This window comes from Pseudophryne corroboree, chromosome 3 (genome assembly GCF_028390025.1).
Source record: "Pseudophryne corroboree isolate aPseCor3 chromosome 3, aPseCor3.hap2, whole genome shotgun sequence".
NCBI lineage: Eukaryota > Metazoa > Chordata > Amphibia > Anura > Myobatrachidae > Pseudophryne > Pseudophryne corroboree.
The window spans coordinates 215,201,343-215,224,194 of NC_086446.1; the positions used below are offsets into that span (position 1 = coordinate 215,201,343).

Here is a 22,852-nt window from a genome sequence, read left to right on the forward strand (position 1 = left end):
CTGCTTTGAACCACAGTGTAAAATAACAAAAATGAATTTCAATAACTTCATCTCTCACGGTGCTAATTCTGGTTTAATGAAGTCAACATAAAATAAAAGCTAGACAAATAAAAATAAAACAAAAATCTTTTCTTTTGATTAGTAGGAGTTGGGTTTAAAAAAATATAATGTATAAGAACAGGGCTATCTAAATCCCTTAATATCCATGAAAAAAATAGTTTTATGTACAATAATAATAATCACTGTATGTATCCGATTGAAGTCTTATTTATTTATAGCTTTATTTACATATGAATAAAACATCCAATATAATACAAAGCTGCTAATAAAATGCATTGTGACTAGGTTTACAAATCCACTTTTAGCAGTTAGGTTTAAGCCATACAGCTGACAAATGTGTAAATCTGCATGAGAGATATTCAATACAATATATTCAAAACAGGAGGTTACATTTTTTAAGTTGATATTTTTTGCACTAGATAAATTAAACTTGTTGATGTTGGGTATGTTATATGTCTATAAACTTTATTAAAATGTATATATTTATTGTTTGGAATCAGTTTGCTACAGATTGTATCTTGTGATGTTTAGTGGTAGAGAACAGATCTTCTTTGGAATCTATTTTGTAAATTTAACAAGAATGAACTAAAAAGTGGTCCGGTAAACTGTTTGATTTTTGTCCACCTAAATATATGGATGTCACCAAAACAAACTCTTAGTTAATATACTTTCTGAAATATATTCAATTTCAGAGTGTATGAATTTATAAACATGTATACATTTGTGACATTAATTCTATATAGCACATTGCCCTCTCAATAGCTCTTACTGGCCCCTTCACATAGATCTTCCTCTAAAAAAACAAAAATTGTCTTGGAAAATATAACTAGATAAATGCAGCCACTGATATAAAATCACAAACAATTACCCAGAGTAGAAGGTGTTAAAGAGCTGGCATCTTTCATAGGCGTTGGTATGACATTTGTAATGAATCTTAACTGCTGTTAATGGCTCACCTAACATGAGAGCCATGCTGTGGAAATAATTTAACCAAGTGCTCAGTTGACCCAATCAAGTGATAAGTTACATGTATGTGGCCAAAGTGCTGCTGCTGTTTATAAGCCACTGGACTCTGGCTTGGTGCATTGTTGCTAATAGGTAACCAGAAATGGGGACAGTGCAGTTGCTGATGGCAGGTAGCTGCAATTTGACACTCTGTAGGTGCTCTTCTTAGAAAGAACTGCCTTGTGTGTGGTAGTCTTGGTCACTGTGACCTATGAGAGGGTATCTGAATGTTATGAGGGTCGTTGAGCATTGCAGTCAGGGAGTAAAAGGATAAAGTACATGGTGTGATACCTTGGAAGGAGAGGCAGTACAGTTGGTTGCATCTCAGCAGTGATGTTGAACAATAATTTCAGGTCACTGCCCATCTGGCATTACTAGATCTCTGATTGCATAGTAAACCTTCAAAGCTGTATAGTTGGTAGTCTAACTTAAATAAACAAACTCTTACTAATTGTATGTACCACCAGTAAGGAACCACTGTATTAGATCATAATAGTCCCATATGTTTGTGCTTCCCATTTAAATAAACTGGTCAGCACACCAATTTACAAAAGTACTTTAAAAGATGTTGGAATTCTATTTTAAGAAATCCCTAGTGGAAATATGTGTTGAAAAGGCAGTAAGGCTGAAATTAGCATATTTGCAAACCAGGGACAGGATGTAATGCAGCCCTAGTTTAGCCTACGTGCAGGATGTTGGTTGAACTCAGACTTTTTTTTAAAGGGGCAGTCACTTACAAGGTATGGTTTTGCCTTGTAAGTAACTGCAGTTCTGCTGGTATCCCGCACGGCCGCCAAACTCATACGGCATTACAGCCAGCCTCTTATGTGGTTCACCTAATAAGAAGCTGAGGGAAAAGGTGGGTAGTGGAAACTAGTGTGTTAATCAATGAGTGCATTAATGTTTAAATATGTTTATTTTCTGTGAATCAATATGAAATTAATGATCTGTTTAATATCTGTTTACCACATAAACTGATTTGTAAAATGATGTGAATTTTTCTCTTTCTTCCTTACTTCTTTTTTGTTTTAAGTAACTTTTTATGGTGTTATTTTACTTTATTGTTTTATACTTTTATCATTGTATTTTTTTATTCATATTATGTACTCATTCACAGTTATATAAATGGTACAGTACTGTAAATAACTAAAAATACAGGCAGTTCAAATAAAAACAAGTAACATCACTTTGCCCAAGCTGCAAATATACTTACAAAAAGGCCACTAACTACAGAACACTGAATGAAACAATTCAAATAAAGAAATAGAACATTACTGACACAATACACATACTGTATACAGTAGTGATAAAATCCAAATGAAAAATTTAAATGCAGAATCCAATATCCCATAAAGCAAAAAGTGCTTCAATATCTGAATCCTTGATGTTGTAATCCAAGAACATATAACACAAATACATAAAATATATATGGTGCATTTTATCTTTTTTAACATAAAAATCTTATCATAAGAGTAGATACTGTATATAAAATTGTGTATTTGCACATAAATTCTTGAATCCATGTAGGATATGCAAAATTGTGACTATAAATACTGGTAGGAGATAAAGAATTAAAGGGCAAGCAGCAACCTGAAACCCCTACAGTATGCCAGGGTTAGGCAACCTGTGGCAAGGCTGACACAATTTGCTTTTAGGGCATGCTACAACTGTGGCAGGTATCCATAACAGCTGGAGACCCACAGGTTGCCTGCCCTATGCAAATGCATTCACAAAATGGATTATATGTCATGGAAACACTACAGAGAAAAGAAAATTACTTTGTGGGACACTCTTTCAATAAAACCTAACGTAAAATATAGCGACAATACAGAGAAATAACACACAAAGAAATATATACCATATCTATATTCAGGAGTACATCTCCATCCACTCAATCATATAGTAGGCGAACATATACTCAATTCATTAATTTGATAATACATTATGTATAAATCCAGAATATATAAAAGGATTAGAGATGAGTGGGTCTGGTTCTCCGAACTACTGGGCCGGGATCTGAGTCTGGCTCGGGTTTTCCCACTTGACTCAGATACCAAAATGAGACAAAATGCCATCTACCTGCTGTCAGATTCTCCTGAGTTTTAGATGTTATAAAGGTACCCAGTAATTGTGCCATCATCACTTTTCACTTCTTCACACTGTGGAGCTTGTAGTGAGCAGACGTATCCATGCTGTGTCAAGGGGTTGGAGCTGCATTGTCCTTCAGGGATGCTCTGTTCATGCTTTGTTTGCCCATACAGGGGCTGCTGTGTCCTCCAAGCGTGCTCTGTCTACACTGTGTCTGATCAAATAGGGGCTCCTGTGCCCTCCAGAGGTGCTCTGTCAATCTAGGGGTGCTCTGCCCCAGAGTAAAAAAAAAGCAAAAAATGTAATTAAAAAATACATATATTTATTTTTTGTGCTATACGCAAGTGTACTATGCTATTATTTTTATGTGACTCTGCCTGTCAGACAGCAGTGTATAATCATACATGTATTGCAACACTGTAGGTGTTATCCAAACTGTAGGCCCATTCCCAGGCAAATTGTTTTAGGCATAGATTTCATAGGCTTAAAGTGTGGACCAATCACTTCCGGTTCCGGGTGCATGGAGTGAGGATCGTGCTCGCTCAGCTCCGCTCCTAGCCCGGCTCACCAAAACCCTTATCACGGCTTTACAGCCTCCACGAGCCAGTCCTGGTTCACGGCGCTACCCCCCTGACCACCAGCATGGACAAGTTTGTGTCCTCCTCGCAGCCGCAGCGGTCGTCTCAGCAGACGCTGCGGCAAGTGAAACGAGGCGCCGATCCCAACATGGCGCCGGACCACGAGGCGCACACTGTCTCCCCGGCCAGCAAGAAGTCTGCAGCGGAACTGGGATCAGATGCAGCACCACATCCCTCTAAGGCATCAGACGCTCCACTCACCTATAACGATCTGGTGGACGCAATTACATCCACGGTGGGCCCTCTTCTCACAAAAGCGGTGAGTGACATTACGGCCCAGGTGCAGCAGCTGACCGCGAGGGTGACGGGCAATGAAAACAGAATAGCCGCCATAGCCCATAACTTAGCTGATTTGCAATGCGAGGTTAAGCGCCTGGAAAAAGATAATTATGCTCTCATTAATCGTATGGAGGATATCGAAAATCGTTCGCGATGGAACAATGTGCGCTTGGTCGGGCTACCCGAAACCCTTAAAGGCCCTGAACTTGAAACTTTTGTTAAAACCGCACTGCCACAACTCCTGGGCATACAGCAAGCTTGTAGAGACATGGTTATTGAAAGGGTACACCGGGTAGGCCCCCCTCCACGTCCACATGACACTCGTCCACGAGTAACACTATTTAAATGCTTAAGCTACACCCATAAGCTTGAAATCTGGAAAGCCTCCAGAAAAATTCCTGTCATTAACTGGGAAGGGAAGAAGCTGCGTATCTTTCAAGACTTTTCAGCAGAACTATCAAAAGCGAGAAAAGCCTTCTCTCCCATATGCTCACAGCTCGTTGCCAACAAGCAAAAATTTGCCCTGATTTATCCAGCAAAACTCCGAATATTCTATAAAGATAGACACTATGACTTTCTTACTCCAGCTGACGCTGATGATTTTTTGCAAGACACTAACCAGGAACATACGTCTGATATAACTGATATACCCCCGCAGCAGGATGCACGCTGAGGACATTATGTTTCTCTTTTCTGTTCTCTGCATACTTTACCACTGTTACCTCATTAGGTCCGGAGTTCAAGACTATGTGGACTGGTTCATACACATATCCACGCCGTGGTGACCCGGGCCGGGTCGGAGCTTGCTCCGGGTATTAAGTTAGGAGTTTCTCCAAACTACCGTTACTGTCTTAATTCTTTTTGTTTGTATATCCAGAAGTCTAGTACTGAGACAAGTACTATGTTTACTGCGCGAGGCGCACTTTCTCAGTTGGTTCTTTATTTACACGATCTCATGTCTTCTCTATCCCTGTGTTCCCCTTCCCCCATGTGTCTTTCCCTCCCTGTACCCCATTCATTTGAATCTTTTAATATAACGTATGTGTTTCAATATCCACTTGTCAGGTATACCCTAGCTTTGATACCACCTCATCTTTCTTCGTTATGTCCACTCTACGCATAGGCTCTTTGAATGTAGGGGGTTTTAACTCCCCTGCGAAGCGAAGAAAGATTTTGGTTTACCTTAATGCAATGAAAATAAGTGTAATTTTTTTACAGGAGGCGCATCTAATCCCTTCGGAGATGGTGAAACTGCAGATGTTAGGGTGGAAACTAATAGACTTCTCATCGTACAACTCAAAAGCTAGGGGTGTTGCTCTTCTTATAAAAAGAAATATATCATATTCACATATTGCTTCTCAAAATGATTCGGAAGGTAGATACACGATTACAAGGTTATCACTTAATTCCAAGGTATACACCTTTTGCAATGTCTATGCTTCTCCTATTTACTCCAAAGAGTTTCTCTGTATTCTGATTGCAAAACGGACCCCATTTATGGATGAACCTATGGTGGTATGTGGTGACTTTAACTTAATCTCAGACATCTCTCTAGATAAAACATCACCACCTAAACCGCAGATTGCTCAAAAAAAATTACCCAGGCTTGGTATACCACAACTAGCCGCTCAACTTTCCCTAATAGATGCTTGGAGATCCACTAATCCCACATCTAGAGAATATACGTGCCTTTCAGCAGCACACCAAACATTCTCACGAATTGACTATATTTTAATTTCGCAATCCTTGTTCACAAAAATGTCCTCCGCTGTAATTGAACCTATATCTATTTCAGACCATGCCCTTCTTAGATTAGACATCACAATATCAGATGAACAATCCTCTCACTTCTCCTGGCGCTTTCCAACCCACCTTCTCGCTTCTAAAGAATTTAAAACAATGTTAGTGGATAGCTGGAGAGATTTTGCAGTGAACAATAAAGACTATGCAATGACTAACCCCCCACTTTATTGGCAGACGGCTAAAACAGTTCTTAGAGGTAATATAGTGTCCTATGTATCTAGGTTGAACAAGGCATATGCATCAACCTATTTAACCCTACAATCCTCCCTTACCAACACCTATTCAACATTCCAACGAGTCCCTTCTCTAACGAACAAACATAATTACGTGCAGGCAAAAACTCACTTTGATGAATTTCTTCACAAAAGAGGAAATAAATATCTCTATAGAGTTAATTACCGATATCATCGTTTTGGGAATAAGACAGGTAGCCTCCTTACTAATATTTTAAACGGCTCTAGGTCATCAGCAGCGATGCACCCTCTCAGGAGAGGGGATGGAAGCCTTACCACTTCAAATAAACAAATAGTTGAGGAAATGTCCCTTTTTTATACCGACCTCTATTCTGCCCCTGCCTCTCCTCCATCTCCTACATCTGTACCTCTTGAAAATCAGGATATCCCATGGTCCACCATACCTTTCCCCACCATCTCTGAGGAGATGAGTGCAGCATTAATTACACCGGTTACCCCCAAAGAGGTCTCACAAATAATATCATCCCTTAAGGCCACCAAAGCCCCTGGGCAAGATGGATTCGGAGGCAGCTTCTATAAGGCACTTCACTCAGAAATCTTGCCCACACTAGTAGACTCATTTAATCATATCCTAACATCCGAAACAATCCCACTGTATTTTAACAATGCTTATATCAAAATACTACCTAAACCAGGAAGGGATCTATCTCTACCAGGTTCATATAGGCCAATTTCACTACTTAATTCTGACTACAAAATATTAACCAAACTCTTAGCCAATAGACTAAAAACTGTTCTCCCATCCATTATACATCTAGACCAGACTGGTTTTTTACAGGGTCGACACTCGGTCCTTAATGTTCGGAAGGTGATAGCAGCGATTCAAAAATTACAACATTCCACTGGAGACTCCCCCCCTGGCGTGGTGATATCTTTGGACGCGGAGAAAGCCTTTGACCTGGTACAATGGCCCCATTTATTTGACTCCTTAACTAGATTTGGCTTTCCCCCTGTATTTGTCACTTATATCAAAATGTTATATAACAACTCAACCTCCCAAATCCTATGTAATGGTCATATTTCTACTTGCTTCCCCAATAACAAAGGTACCAGGCAAGGCTGCCCTCTCTCCCCTCTATTATTTGCCATTGCCATTGAACCCCTTGCCATAGCACTTCGCTACTCTCCTAAATTTAAAGGTATACAAATCTCCTCTCAGGAAATCAAGATTTCACTTTTCGCAGACGATATGCTGCTGTATGTCTCAGACCCCCTGCGCTCCCTTCCGCACATTCTGGATGTGATTTCGGATTTTGGAAAAATTTCTGGATACAAAATAAATGTGGACAAATCTGAAATTTTACCTATTGGCAATTACTCTTTAGATCTTCAGTCTTCTGTTGTATTCTCGAAATTTCGGATTTCACCTTGTATCAAATACTTGGGTATCCATATCCCCAATAAACTAGATAAAATATACAGTCTAAACTTCACCCCCTTGATTCGTAGGGTTACATCCCTTCTGCATACCTGGACACCCCTACCTCTTTCCCTATTGGGCAGAACTGCTGCAGTCAAATCAATAATTTTCCCAAAACTGTTTTATGCTATTCAAATGCTGCCAATTGCCTTGTCCAACAAAGATATACTACTAATAAAATCAGCTATATCCTCCTTCCTATGGAAGGGGAAAAGGCCCCGCCTGGCCTATAATAAATTGACTCCACCAAAACTCAATGGAGGTCTGGGTATACCTGATTTTAAAGCTTACACTTTAGCTGTATTTTTTAGATATGCCAGTGACTGGCTACTGTCACAATCTACTTACACTGACAACTCTTTTGATCTGGCTGTCTTCCACCCCTTCTCTCCGGCAGCCCTACTTCATCTTAAAGCGTCCGACATACCTAAAGATGTATACACAAATATTTTGTTTAAAGATACACACTTCTGCTGGATCAGCATACATAAAAAATTTGGAGAGAACTTTAAATATACTCCCTATCTTACCATCTGGGGCAACCCGGGTTTTTCCCCTTCAATTTATAACCCCACATATCAGGAGTGGAAAAATAAGGGCATTCTTCTTGTGAACAAGGTTTTCGACCCAGGGGGCACTAAGCCCTTCCCATCATTTCATGATTTACAACAGTCATTCACAATTCCTAACAGGCATTTCTATTTCTACTTACAACTTAGGCATTATATACAGTCTCTCCCCCTACCTACCACACCCCCAGAAACCATGAATATACTTCGTAAGACTTTACAAACTAATGGGAATAGAGCATATAAGATTAAACATTTATATGTCCCCCTAACAGATGGGAGACTCTCGACTACTCAATACTCCGACATAGTCCTATCAAATTGGAGAGCAGATATCACACCATGGATGTTTGAATCGGATCAAATCCTTGACACATACACTAAATCATACAAAATCCTCAGATCCGCTTATTTGCAAGAAGTACATTTTCGTTTCTTACACAGAGTGTATATATCTCCTGCACAACGTAAACATATGTCATCCACTGAATCAGGTTGCTGTGTTAAATGCGGGATGGAAAATGCTAAGTTTCTCCACTGTTTCTGGGGTTGTTCAAAAATATACAGGTTCTGGAATAAAACCCTTCAATACTTACAGCCTGTTGTCGGTATGCGGTTGCTGGCGGATCCAATGGCTTGCCTACTATTTAATTTCAAAGCCTGGAACTTGGGCAGAGACTCTGGGAAAATCATACCTTTCCTTGTGATAGTGTTAACCCTAGCTAAGAAGCTTATATTAATTCACTGGGTGAAAAAAACAGCCCCCACCATTCAAGAACTCAAAAATAGAATATTGCAAATACTTTATTTTGATATTAGATCCATCCTTCTAAATGATGACATTTCGCAGTCATACTTCCATAAAAAATGGGATTTATTTATATCTTCCCTGGACACACAGTCTCGAAGCTTAATTACCCAATATCTCGGCTCTCAACATACGTACAGAGCGATGGGCATGCTTTTGATCCCCCCGGCAACCATGTTATAATTATATTGATCCATGATCTAAATGTTGTATTGTTCAGGGAAAATGCATTATCCATTGCTGTCCTGCACCTTGGAATATACATGCTTCATTTTAAGCCTTTACCTAAACAACAATGGGTTAACTGGCTATGATTAGCTCAATGTACAATTTAGGATGCAGATAACACTATATGACTCATTCCAGTCTGGTATAATAATCCCTCCCCCCCCCCCCCCCCCCCATTGTGTCTGTCCTATGTGTGTATTTTTTTCCACTCTTTTCTATACTTCGATATGTTTTCATTGTATTTGTTTGTAAAATTTTGTGACACAAAGGATACGTGTAATATCTTTGAAATGTATATCGGATAAATCTTTGAAAACCCAATAAAAACGTTATTTGAAAAAAAAAAAAAGTGTGGACCAATAACTTGTGTACAATGTGTTAAGAGATTTGTTGGTTAAATGTAAAGAAATAAATGACTGTTTTAATTATAGAGCAAGAGTCAGAACTGGTGTATGCTGACTTGCAGAAAACATGAAAATCTCACTATGCAAGTCTATATGAGATCCTAGAAGCAGGAAATACAGTAGGATGCAATGTTGAACATGTTAGAGAATTCTCAATTAGCTATATTATTACTCTCTGAAGGTGCATACACACAGTGAGATATTTTCTTGCGATTTTGACTATATAGTCAAAATCGCAAGGAAAGTTAGTGCAGATCACAAGGTGAAAGTCACCTTGCGATCCCAATGCGATACTGATGCGCGGTCCCACGAGGTTGGTATTGCAAGCCTAGATAGACTGTGCAGGTAAGTTAATTTTGAGTATCTAGTTTAAAAGTATAGTCAAAATTGACACTTAGCCAAAATCGCAGATAGTCAGTATTGCAAGCACAGTCATCTATGCTTTCGATACCGACTGTAGTCCATGTCGCGTAGTGAGAATCGGGGTTAGCCCAAATCTCACCGTGTGTACACACCTTTAGTCACACCAATCTTTTATTGCAAAAAACTAAGGACATCCCCATCTTATGCGGCAATTATCAGATTTTAATTGAGTCCCCCTGTATCTACCCTTTCCTTTGTTGTTTTATCTAAACCTCCCTAGTAATTCAGGTAAACACCTTTTGATCTGTGTAATAGGATGCTGATAAGAATCAGCAGAGGGAGGAATAATTTTGCAAACTGATTAGAATATGGAATCTGAATGATCCAGAGCATAATTGCATTGTTGCTTTAACACTAATTTCTGAAATTAGTTTTGATTACATTGTATAAATATATTTGGAAAAAAATCACCGTTAGTGAATCATGTGTCAAATTATAATTTGTATTAACAGGGGGGTTTCATTGCAAGCAAGCAAAAAACTAAAATATAATTAAACCTCTGTTTGGGGGCTCACATATTGAATTGATTAAAACACAGGAATGATAAGGGTTTATAATAAAAAGACACCATTGTTAAGAGGAATTATTTTATAGAACTGCCTATATTTTATTACATATCAAATAAAAGTAACTTTTTTAAAGCAATTTTTTATTTATTGAAGCATCCTATCAGGGCCGGTGCTAGGGTGTTCGGCGCCCCCCTGCAAACTATAAATTTGCGCCCTCCAATATTCCTTTAGCGCGCACCGGGAAAAGGGTTGTGGTCTCACAAGTAAGGGGCATGGCCACACAGTAGTACCCCCATTTAAAATTACGCCACAATGTAGTACAATCTTATTAATCTTATACGTAATGCCCCACCCGTAGTAGTAGCGTCCTTATATGTAATGCATCCCAGTAATAGTAGCATCCTTATACAAAATGCCACCCAGTAGTAGTAGCGTCCTTATACGTAGTGCACCCCCAGTAGTAGTAGCGTTCTTATACGTAATGCCCCCAGTAGTAGTAGCGTCCTTATACGTAATGCCCACCACAGTAGTAGTAGCGTCCTTATACGTAGTGCACCCCCAGTAGTAGTAGCGTCCTTATACGTAATGCCCCCCAGTAGTAGTAGCGTTCTTATACGTAATGCCCCCCACAGTAGTAGCGTCCTTATACGTAATGCCCCCCAATAGTAGTAGCGTTCTTATACGTAATGCCCCCCACAGTAGTAGTAGCGTCCTTATACGTATTGCCCCGCCAGTAGTAGTAGCGTCCTTATACGTAGTGCACCCCTGTAGTAATAGCATCCTTATATGTAATGCCCCTCCCAGTAGTAGTAGCGTTCTTATACGTAATGCCCCCCACAGTAGTAGTAGCGTCCTTATACGTAATGCCCCGCCAGTAGTAGTAGCGTCCTTATACGTAATGCCCCCCACAGTAGTAGTAGCGTCCTTATACGTAATGCCCCGCCAGTAGTAGTAGCGTCCTTATACGTAGTGCACCCCTGTAGTAATAGCGTCCTTATATGTAATGCCCCTTCCAGTAGTAGTAGCGTTCTTATACGTAATGCCCCCCACAGTAGTAGTAGCGTCCTTATACGTAGTGCACCCCCAGTAGTAGTAGCGTCCTTATACGTAGTGCACCCCTGTAGTAATAGCGTCCTTATATGTAATGCCCCTCCCAGTAGTAGTAGCGTTCTTATACGTAATGCCCCCCACAGTAGTAGTAGCGTCCTTATACGTGTTGCCCCGCCAGTAGTAGTAGCGTCCTTATACGTAGTGCACCCCTGTAGTAATAGCGTCCTTATATGTAATGCCCCTCCCAGTAGTAGTAGCGTCCTTATACGTAATGCCCCCCACAGTAGTAGTAGCGTCCTTATACGTAATGCCCCGCCAGTAGTAGTAGCGTCCTTATACGTAGTGCACCTCTGTAGTAATAGCGTCCTTATACGTAATGCCCCCCACAGAAGTAGTAGCGTCCTTATACGTAATGCCCCCCAGTAGTAGTAGCGTTCTTATACGGAATGCCCCCCACAGTAGTAGTAGCGTCCTTATACGTAATGCCCCCCAGTAGTAGTAGTGTTCTTATACGTAATGCCCCCCACAGTAGTAGTAGCGTCCTTATACGTAATGCCCCGCCAGTAGTAGTAGCGTCCTTATACGTAGTGCACCCCTGTAGTAATAGCGACCTTATATGTAATGCCCCTCCCAGTAGTAGTAGCGTTCTTATATGTAATGCCCCCCCAGTAGTAGCGTCCATAAAGCGCGCGCACAGACATACCTCACACACACACACACACACACACACACACACACAATTCACACATATATACACCCACCATATACACACACGTCACATACACACTTCAAGTTCTCTCTCACCCTCCACTTACCTAAGCCAGTCTCCCTCTGTACAGCAGCCTGGTCCGTGTAGCTCCGCCCCCTTCCGGCCCATGTAGCTCCGCCCCCTTGTGTCCCGTACTCGGCGCTGTCACAGGTGAGGGGAGGGGAAGGGAGGGAGGAAGCTTTTCATGCTGCAGGTGCCCGCTGCCAGTGCCTGTCATACAGTGACAGACACAGCACTGGCAGCAGCAGCAGTGGGGACAGGACGGCGCAGCAGGGAAGGAATGCAGAGCAGGGGGAGCGCCTCTCCGTCCCAGCGCCTCCCTGCACTGCATCCCTTCGCTGAGCGGGTAGCGCCGGGCCTGCATCCTATATAAATGAAAGGCTACGGCTGCTCCTCTCCTCTGTTATGTGCATTGGCGGCCACTAGAGCCCACCCATGAACTAAATGACTGCTTTCTGTGCTACAAGCTGTCAAAGCTGAAAGTGAAAGTGATAATGCAAGGAGCTGTTAGAAGGTTAATCAGTCCCACAGGAAGGGGAGTGGGATGAGCAGTGTGGTGACTAGGAGGAGGAGGAGTCAGTGTTGTGGCTGCAGATGAGGAGGAGGCAGATAAGATGCTCAGCACCTTTATATATACTGTGTGCTGGTGGAGGTGCAGGGTCCTGTGTTCACCCCTCCCACACCCCGCACAGGCCATGACCAGACCCCTCCAGCCAGATGGTGGCTACTGGTGTCCTGTATCCCCAGACCGGCTGGGAGTTGTGCATGGACTGGTGAGTTTTCATGTGCCAGTACTATTAGGGCCTGGCCATTACAGATGCACAGCATCTATATAAGGCTAATGCTACATAAACACACTCTCTCTCTCTCTCTCACACACACACACACACACACACACACACACATTTCTGCATAACATGACAGACCCCCGAATTTTTGATGGGCTTTTAACTAGAGAATACATAAAATATCAAATAAACAAGATATATATAAGTTCTCTATGCTTTCTATGTACCCTGTCTGTGTCACCCCTGTCTGTCTATCCCTCCCCTTTAGAATGTAAGCTCTCACGGGTAGGGCCCTCTTCCCTCATGTGCTTATACTTTTTCTTACTTTAATAATCTTCAACTGCACCAAATCCAGCAGTCCTCTGCCACCTGATACTTGTGTCAGTGTTATCTGCTGATGTAGCTATGTTTATTTACCCTGTACTTGTCCTATATTGTCATCAACTGTAAAGGGGGGTACACATGGAGAGATCTGTGTTTAAAATCTAAGCAATCTGACTAGATTGCTTAGAAATTAAGCATACATATCTCAGTGTGTATGCCATAAAGTGATAGTGATGCGCAGCCCCGCGCATCGCTATCGCTGATTGTAGATTGGCCAGCATGCAGGCAAAATCTAGTACAGTCGCTTAGCACATCGCTCGTGTGTACAGAATGAGCGACGTGCTACAGCGATGTACGTCACTCTCCTCTGCCACTCCGTCCTCTGCCGGGTCCAACCTCCGCCTCCTGCCTCTCCTGGTCCCGCCTCCGCCTCCTGCCACTCCTGGTCCCGCCTTCGTCTTCTTCCTCTGCTGGTCCCGCCTCCGTCTCCTGCTTCTCCACACAGAGTCACACCAGCTACAGCCAGCCAGCGCAACGCACGCCAGCAGCAGCAAAACGGTAAGTGTCAACGGGGGACGGGTGGGCTGTGGGCAGCATAAACGGCCTTGATGGGTGCCGGGGGGGGGGGGGTGTTTGCGTGCGGTGCGCTGAGCTGAGCCCCTTGTTATCGACCGGGCTGTATTAACAGCCGTGAGGAAGGACACACACACACCATTTTCATGCATGTATTTACAGCCGGGGTGGTGTGTGTGTGTGTGTGTGTGTGTGTGTGTGTGTGACACTGTTATTATTGATGTACTACCAGCGGGGGGGGGGGGGGTAGGGGTTGTTGGGGGGTGGGGGGGATCGTTGTTATTGTTGTTAACTGGGCTGTATGTATTTACAGCCGGGGGGGTGACACCATTATTATTAATGTACTACCAGCAAGGGGGGGGGGGGAGGGGTGGTTGGGGGGGGGGGACACCGTTGTTATTGTTGTTAACTGGGCTGTATGTATTTACAGCCGGGGGTGTGTGGGGGGGTGACACCATTATTGTTAATGTACTAACAGCCGGGGGGGGGGGGTGACCATTATTATTGATGTTAACTGGGCACTTGTGTGGGTTGTATTAACAGCCGTGTGGGGGGGTTCACTACGATCTGCCGCCGGCTTACCGACAGTGTGGCGAGCGCAAATGAGCCCCTTGCGGGCTCGCTGCGCTCACCACGCTACGGGCACGGTGGCGCGCCACACTATTTTATTCTCCCTCCAGGGGGGTCTAATAAGTGTCGGTATGCCGGCTGTCGGGCTCCCGGCGCCAGTATGCTGGTCGCCGGGAGCCCGACCGCCGGCATACTGAAGACCATCCGTGTGGGGCGGAGGGGGGTGACACCGTTTTCATACATGTATTTACAGCCGGGGGGGGGGGGGTGCTGCAAGAATTATGTTCCACAATCATATGGGGGAGTGTGGCAGGGACGTGCAGGCAGGGGAGGCAGTACTGGCAGTGCCTCCCCTGTCATGATGATTGGAATAATAAAAAGAAGATATTTATAACAGAGAATGTGATAAATATCTTCATTTTTTATTTTAATCATGTTCCTAGTATCTGAGCGGCGCTAATATGGGAGAGCCGTCATGACGTCTCTCCCATAGTAGAGAGGAGCCGGCGCCCGGAGACGGAGGGCAGCGTGTGTGTATTTTTTTTTTTTTTGTGTGTGTGTGTTTGGGGCACTGGCACAGCTAGGAGGCACAACTACAGGGGGTCACAGCGACAGGGGGCACAGCTACAAAGGGCACAATTACAGGGGTCACAGCTACAAGGGGCAAAGCTACAGGGGGCACAGCGACTGGGGTCACAACTACTCGGGGCACTGCTACCCCCTCATTCCTCTTCCGGGGCGGCGCATGTGTGCGGTGGCTGTGTAGGAATCTCCCCTTCCCCCTCGTTCCTCCCCCGGCTCCATCCTCCCAGCCAGTAGCAGCACTCCCCCCGGTCTGTGCTAACATCCTCCCACATCAGTGATTGCATAATGGCCCTCATTCCGAGTTGTTCGCTCGCAAGGCGAATGTAGCAGAGTTACACACGCTAAGCCGCCGCCTACTGGGAGTGAATCTTAGCTTCTTAAATGTGCGACCGATGTATGCGCAATATTGCGATCACAAACGAGTTAGCAGTTTCTGAGTAGCTTCAGACTTACTCTGCCTTTGCGATCAGTTCAGTGCTTGTCGTTCCTGGCTGACGTCATAAACACACCCAGCGTTCGCCCAGGCACACCCACCGTTTCCCCGGCCACTCCTGCATTTTTTCCTGAAACGGTAGCGTTTTCAGCCACACGCCCCTAAAACGCCGTGCATCCGCCCAGTAACACCCATTTCCTGTCAATCACAATGCGAACGTCGGAGCGATGAAAAAGCCGTGAGTAAACTTACTTTCTTCTTAGTAAAGTTACTTGGCGCAGTCGCAGTGCGAACATTGCGCATGCGCACTAAGAGAATTCTCACTGCGATGCGATGAAAATCTCCGAGCGAACAACTCGGAATGAGGGCCAATATTCATTAATTTCTCTCTATTTCTCTCTCTCTATCTCTCTCCTCCTGTGGATTACTTCGTTTGTCAGTGTAATTTTAATTTTTACAGGTGCCCCTATTGGATTCTACTGGACAAGTGGACGTGACCGGCGTGGAATGTAGGTAAGTAATCTGTCTCTCATTTTTATAGGTACCCCTATTGGATTCTACTGGACAAGTGGACGTGACCGGCGTGGGATGTAGGTAAGTATGTGTAAGTGTGTTTTTAATAAATTTTTACTTTCACGGTGTGTGTGTTGTGTTTTTATTTGGGTATTTTTGTTGTTGTAGAACTACAGGTACCAGCGGGCCCGTTATTTCCCCGCATGCTGGTACTTGAGGTTCTCCAAGTACCAGCAAGCGGGGGAGGCTTGCTGGGCCTTGTAGTTCCACAACAAAAAACAATATTCTTTTTTTTTTACATACTCATGGCTATCAGCCCGGCACCCACCGCCATGGGGTGCTGGGGACAGCCTCGGGCTTCACCCCTGGCCCTTGGGTGCCTGGAGGGGGGGACCCCTTGATTAAAGGGGTCCCCACTCCTCCAGGGAACCCCGGCCAGGTGTGACTAGTTGGGGGGGTAATGCCACGGCCGCAGGGACCTACATAAATGTGTCCCCCGGCTGTGGCATTATGTCCATGGCTAGTGGAGCCCGGTGCTGGTTTTAAAAATACGGGGGACCCCTACACCTTTTGTCCCCCGTATTTTTGGAACAAGGACCGGACTAAGAGCTCGGTGCTGGTTGTCTAAATATGGGGAACCCCTGTCCAATTTTTTTCCCAGTATTTAAACAACCAGGACCGGCTCAAAGAGCCCGAGGCTGGTTATACTTAGAAGGGGGGACCTCACGCATTTTTTTTATTTTTTAACCCATTCAGACCCTTCTCCATTAATGGGGAATGTCCACTAATTAATGTCCACTAATGGGGGGGCCATTACGTGTAACAATGCTACTAATGGGGGGGCCATTACGTGTAACAATGCTACTACTAGGGGGGTCATTACGTATAAGGAAGATACTACTACTTGGGGGGAGCATTATATATATAGGATGCTACTATTACTTGGGGGGCATTACATATAACAATAATAATACTACTACTTGGGGGGCCTTACGTATAAGGACGCTACTACTACTGGGGGTGCACTATGTATAAGGATGCTACTACTAATGGGGGGGCATTATGCATAGGGATGCTACTACTACTGGGGTGCATTACATATAAGGACGCTACTACTACTTGTGGGGCATTACGTATATGATGAATAAGATTGTGCTACATTGTGGCGTAATTTTGAATGGGGGTACTATTGTGTGGCTATGCCCCTTACTTGTGAGACCACACCCCTTTTCCCGGTGCGCGCCAAAGGAATATGGGAGGGCGCAAATTTATAGTTTGCAGGGGGGGCGCCGAACACCCTAGCACCGGCCCTGGGTGGAGGGCTGGGTCAGTTGATGGTGGACGAGTTTGTAAGCCATTGGCGGTGGCAGCGGGCATCGGCACAGGGGCAGTAGCGGGCATTGGCTCGGCGGCAGTAGGGGGTCATCGGCAGGATTCGGCGAACATTATGGCTGTAGTGCCTCACCAGCCACTGACCTCGCCACACGCCACTGGAGTGTGGGCTGTATTAACAGCCGGGTGGGGGGGGGTTGTTATTAATTATGTTTTTATGAGGCTGTCCTGTGTATCGAGCGATACATATATGGGGGAGTGGGATGCGGCTGCTGATAGCTGTCTAGGAGAAGATGGATGTATCCGTATGATTAGATAGGCTGTATTAACAGCAGGGGGGATGGGGGGTGGTGTTATTATGTTTGCTATGAGGCTGTATTAACAGCGGGGAGGGATGGGGGGTCTTATGTTTTTATGGTGCTTAATGTGCTTTGAAGCTGTATTAGCAGGCGGGGGGGGGATAGGGGGTGTTACTATATGTTTGTGGTGCTTAAGTGGCTTTACCTGGTTGCAATGTGTGTATAAGCGGCTTTACCTGGCGCAGCGTGTGTATAAGCACCATTTCCTGGCGCAACACGTGTAAAAGCGGCATGGTTTTTTTAATGTGAGGGTCAATATATTTTATTAAAGTTTTTGCTTGCTTGTTATTTAAATAGTGTTGTTTTATTTTTCTCACAGCAATGGCTTCTTACATGGACCGGGAGTTCACAACTGGATTCATTGATGTGTATCGGGCCAGCGAATGTCTGTGGAAGGTCCGTAGCAAGGATTTTTCAAACAGACAGAAGAAGGATCAGGCCTACAGACAATTGGTGGAGTACAGCAAAGCCCATAACAGTGATGCTGATCTACTTTGGGCGAAGAAGAAGATAGCAAACTTGCGGACGGTGTTCAAGAAGGAACACACACGCGTGATCGAGTCTCAACGTTCAGGAGCCGGAACTGATTATGTTTACCAGCCGACGCTATGGTATTATGAACAGATGAAGTTCCTTTTGGAGAGAGAGGCAAAATTACATGGACAGGGTAGCCTGGATAAAGAGTCTCCTAAAACGCCAGAGGAAGAGGGGACCCTTAATCCGGTAAGTTAAAACACTTTATAATGTTCAACTTTATCATTGTTTAATCAACGCCCTAAAGTTTTCTTTGCTTTTTTTTTTTTACAGGAATCTACCCCGGAGGTAATGAACACTTCCGCAACAGAGGCAACAGAACTGGAGCTCAGTGGTGAGGAGTCAGCACCATCTCGGTCAACAGCACCACCAAGGCGGAGACAAAAGAATTCATCATTGAGTTCCGATTCTGCATCCACCAGCACATTTCAATTTATCCAGCGGGCAGAGAAAATGCTTAATAGGCCACCAGACTTCTATCGTCAATTTTCAAACACGATAGAATCTCAGATACGTGTAATGCCCGAAACTGTTTTTAGAACTTTCAGGCGCATAGTATTTGATGTATTGAGAAGGGCCGAGGATAATGACCTATCCGATGACCTGGATCTAATGTCAAATCCTGTGCGGCGCGCACGAAATGCCCCACAGTCCCAGTATCCTTATCCCCAACCATACTATTATCCGCCGGGTAATCCTCCGCCACAGCGCCCTTTTTTTTCGCCGAGACCCCCACCAACACACACTCTGCCCACTCCTCCCACCAGCATTTTGTCCACTGGATTGTACTTCTGCAATGCTGAGTACACAGCTCCCCCCAGAGGACGAGGCTACTTTTTTCAATTATTAAATTATAATTTTTTAAATTAGTTTTTTAGCTTCCGTTGGACAAATTGTTCCATGTTTCCTCAACTCTTTAATGTTGTTCATAGTTACCATAGTGTCGGTTTTTGTCCTGGACTTTTGAACATTGGGATATTGGTCATTCTTATCGATGAATCCAGTTGCATAAGTGTTAAAAATTAATATATTTTTATAAGTAAATTATTTTAAAAACAAAAAAGAAGTGTTGTGTATTTTTTATGGTTTATCATTATATTTTTAATTTTTGGGGGAGTTATGATAGGAATGCTGTTGGACCAAATTTGTCCTCACTTATCCCTCCCTTAAAAAAAAAATTATTAAGGGGAGATAAGTGAGGACAATCCTACCTTCAAGGTACTGTTAAAGGGGACATTTATTACAGAGGGATGCGGTTAAGATCTCTGCGTCGGGTTCCCAATAGCCACAATCCTGACATATTCTCCCCCTGTGGGTGTCCATGACACCCATAGAGGGAGACTAAAAATTTGGCAAGCAAAGCGAGCCACAAGGGGCTTCTTTGCGCTCGAGCCACTGCCGGCATTCCGGTGGCCGCCATCCCGACGTTGGGATTATGACTGTCGGGATGCCTGCTGCCGGGATATCATACTGATTCCCAGGGCCAGTGCTATGGTGTCCGGCGCCCTCCTGCAAACTGTAAATTTGCGCCCCTCCCTCAGACACAGATGTGATACAGTGACTGGGACGGAACACAGGGGTGATGGCACACACAGGTATGCCTGACTTGGTTCACACTGTTGGATCCCATTAGTCCTCACTTATCCACCACAAAAAATGACGCAGTCGTGAAGTGTCCTTGGTATACCTGACCCCAGAGCTCCTCATGGCTACTTTGTTTTTTAATATACATGCAAAACACACGCAGGTACATACTCTGACAACAGAAGTTTAAAACAAGATACATTTTTATTTTGGAAATAAATAAAAAAAATACAATAAAATATAAAACCAATCAAACATACTCCACAACAGAAAAAGACACACCCTCCCCTCCCCTATAATACCAACCCACTATTTAAAAAGGTCTTTTTTTTTTGTTTAGAAAAAGACACACTCTCCCCACCCCCCTCCCTATAATACCAACCCACTATTTAAATAGGTCTTTTTTTTTGTTTAGCACAGATTGCTCAGCACAGATCTCACGTGTGTATGGGAGATCTAGACACCGGGATGTTCAAGGGACATCTCCCGTGCTAAATTGCTCAGAACACATCTCTTGCAGAAATCTCTCTGTGAGTATGGGCCTTAAGGGGGGTACACACGGAGAGATCCGTGCTTAAAATCTAAGCAATCTTGCTAGATTGCTTAGATTTTAAGCACGGATCTGCCGTGTGTATGCCCTCCAGCGATAGCGATGCGTGGCCCCGCGCATCGCTATCGCCGATGCTAGATTGAGCTGCATGCAGGCTCAATCTAGCGGGTCGCTCACTTCACCGTTGTGTGAAGTGAGCGGCCCCCCCTATCGGCTTTCCCCCTCGCTCAGCACATCGCGCTGTGCTGAGCGGGGTGAGAGATGTGTGCTGAGCGGTCTGTGTTAAGATCGCTCAGCACACATCTCTCCCGTGAGTACCCCCCTTTAAGTTGCTGTTTTCTGGTTTGATTATTTGTTTATGTACTCTGTAATTGGGTGCTGCGGAACCCTTGTGGCACCATATAAATAAAGGATGATAATAATAATAATAATAATAATAATAATAATACGTTATATATAATACACTAACTACTGTAGTTTGTCCCTCCAAAACATCAGTATTTAAGAAATGTAAGCATTCTATAAGTAGGTGATGTTGATACATATCATTTTGAAATATATTGTGTAATTGTGGGTTAGTGTACTGAGTCCAAATACAATTTTGGCAGAACTCTCCTTTTTATTTAGAAAAAAAGCCCAAATCTGCCCTCAAAAACATTCAGTCAGCATTTGAGGTGTTTTCAGTCACTTATAAATTAAATGGTTCACTAATGCTGATGAATTTCATTATTTTCATGTATTTTAACTTGCTTTCAAGTAATAGTTTGGATAGGTTTATTTGCATCTTTTTACAACTACTCTATGTAATCACATCCACACTGTTCTTGACCTACATTAGTCCACCCATCGAGCCACCATCCCTCCACTCTAGGCCTAAATGGGCATAAGGATAAGAATTAATCAGGCAAAAATGAATGAGTACTTGTATGTTCTAAAACATTTTTTGGACATGAGCAGAGTCATTTTACATAATTTATAGTATAGTATACAACTCAAATGGGAGTCCTAATCTGCACCAGTGACTAAATATGTGATTGTGCCCATTATAAGAACTAAACATTTTGTTGCTAATTAAAATCATATGATATCAAAACTAAAAGAATTTACTGTTACAAAAGAAAGAAATCCCAGTACATATCAGTCATATATCTGAAACTGACAATATTCAATAAATAGAACAGCTAGAGGGTTGCAGGAAATATGAAACTTTTAAAAATCTTTAAAGATTAGACACTGTTTTTGTTACTGTAAATTCAGAAATAATTTGTAACACTTTACCTCTCTCACTTTGACATGATAGAATCTTGGAGAACATGGGATATGTGCAGAACATACTTTTAAACAAATAAACCTTTCAAAATCAGTTAAATTATGTAGACTTGGGGGAACTTTGCAAGTGCAGAATAATCAACATTTTACTGCACACATTTATAGTCTGTGTTAATGTAGTTTAAGATGGAAATTCACTGTCTTATTTTATATTATCAGATTTAATCACTTCCTATTGTGCAAGCTAACATATTCATGTAATGCTTTGGACCAATTGCAACATTTTGTTTTATATACTGAAAGCTGTCCTGGAAATTGTCAAGGTAATGAGCATTATGTATCCCTCAATTGTTTCAATTCTATGTACAGGTTGTCCATTGTGCAATTTTATCTACCTCAACAGACAAATATAATCTTAATAAAATTCAAACCATGCATCATGCCTACATATGATAGAATTTTGGATTACAAAACAGAATATAAACTCTACAGAATCATTGTGGCATATAAAAATTGAGCAGATTTACATATGGCACACAAGAGAATGCACATTCTTATTAATGCTAACTCTGTTAGCCTGATGAAAAAAATCTAATTTGTTTGAGATAGATTGAACACTTCCTCTTTCAGTTTCTCAATTTTTACCATATAGTCATTGTTTAAAACATAGCATAACATAATTTAGAATTAAAGAATGGTGATACATATTGTATCTATTGTAAGGAATTAAGAAATCAATCACTATGACTGTAACTATGGCCCTCATTCCGAGTTGTTCGCTCGCAAGCGGATTTTAGCAGATTTGCTCATGCTAAGCCGCCGCCTACTGGGAGTGAATCTTAGCATCTTAAAATTGCGAACGATGTATTCGCAATATTGTGATTACACACCTCGTAGCAGTTTCTGAGTAGCTCCAGACTTACTCGGCATCTGCGATCATTTCACTGCTTGTCGTTCCTGGTTTGATGTCACAAACACACCCAGCATTCGCCCAGACACTCCTCCGTTTCTCCGGCCACTCCTGCGTTCTTTCCGGAAACTGTAGCGTTTTTTCCCACACGCCCATAAAACGGCCTGTTTCCGCCCAGTAACACCCATTTCCTGTCAATCACATTACGATCGCCAGAACGA

The 22,852-nt window shown here is 43.1% G+C and overlaps 1 long non-coding RNA gene across 1 annotated transcript in view; it reads right to left on the reverse strand.

The window, feature by feature from the left end:
- Positions 1-306: 306 nt before the first annotated feature.
- The window catches only part of LOC135057608 (uncharacterized), a 40,853-nt gene continuing 18,307 nt past the window's right edge, over positions 307-22,852 (reverse strand). The window contains exons 2-3 of the long non-coding RNA XR_010244239.1: positions 7,896-7,974; positions 307-3,424 (exon numbers count right to left, since the gene is read on the reverse strand). This is a non-coding gene — a long non-coding RNA (uncharacterized LOC135057608). The remainder of the gene's footprint in view (positions 3,425-7,895; positions 7,975-22,852) is intronic.